Source organism: Trachymyrmex septentrionalis, unplaced genomic scaffold, assembly GCF_001594115.1.
Source record: "Trachymyrmex septentrionalis isolate Tsep2-gDNA-1 unplaced genomic scaffold, Tsep1.0 scaffold171, whole genome shotgun sequence".
Classification (NCBI taxonomy): domain Eukaryota; kingdom Metazoa; phylum Arthropoda; class Insecta; order Hymenoptera; family Formicidae; genus Trachymyrmex; species Trachymyrmex septentrionalis.
The window spans coordinates 401627-402511 of record NW_017304876.1 but is presented as its reverse complement, the minus strand read 5'-3'; the positions used below and the strand labels follow the sequence as shown (position 1 = coordinate 402511).

General features: G+C 51.0%; 1 protein-coding gene across 1 annotated transcript in view; it reads right to left on the bottom strand.

Moving 5' to 3' along the window:
- The window catches only part of LOC108746454 (zinc finger protein 395-like), a 97105-nt gene that overhangs the window by 50355 nt on the left and 45865 nt on the right, over window positions 1-885 (bottom strand). The window lies entirely within an intron of this gene.

Below are 885 nucleotides of genomic sequence, written 5' to 3'. Positions count from 1 at the left end.
TTTTTTTTTTTTTTTTTTTTTTTTTTATAAACGCGATCCGCCTACGAAACCTTGTACGTATCGATAGTTCGGAATTGGATTCCCAAAGGCGTTCCACGCGTACACGCGGAGGTATTCGCGCAACATCGCGGAGAAAGTGCGAAATTTTGAACGTATCCCGGAACTTTCCCCGCCCCGACCGGTGAAGCTAATTGCAAATAATCGCTTCCTCGAGATCGCCCGAGACGGAAACGCGACACGTCCTTAGACGGTTCGTCGGAACCGTATAATAGCCGACCGATAACGCCGACATGCGTTGATTACGCGTACACGCATCGGACATTATTCCGTCGATGTAGCTACGTTGCGAAGTGCACGTATAGGTATATTCTTAAATTGTCGCTCGCCTCTCTCTCTCGGCGTGGCAAAACTACGGGGACAGGTACCGCCATGCAAATGCCGAGAAAGTCACGTATGAGGACGACTCGTACGCACGCGCGGATTCATACGGGAAACGAAAAAAGGGGGGAAGAAAAAAAAGGACGACAGCCTTCGGTAATTTTTGCTGAACACGGTATGCGTGGTATGCGGCTGTGTATTGCGAGTATCCGGCTTCGGAGTGTTTACGAGGAACGAAGACCCGTTGCTTGCGCTCGCTCGCGAGGATGGATCTTACGTGTGGAGGATGTACGGGGTGTACGCAAAACTGGAGCACGCGAAACGAAACGCTCGAGCAGGACTTTCTCGAATCGGTCTCGTTACTCAACGGCGAATTTTCGCATCTGCGAAATCAGAGCGCGACTGCCCCTCCCCCCGCACCTCCCCCGTCTGTTTGGGAATAATGCTCTTACAAAATACGGACGCGCCAATTAGCGTACGTTTATTATAGCAGGTAGCTGAGGGTAT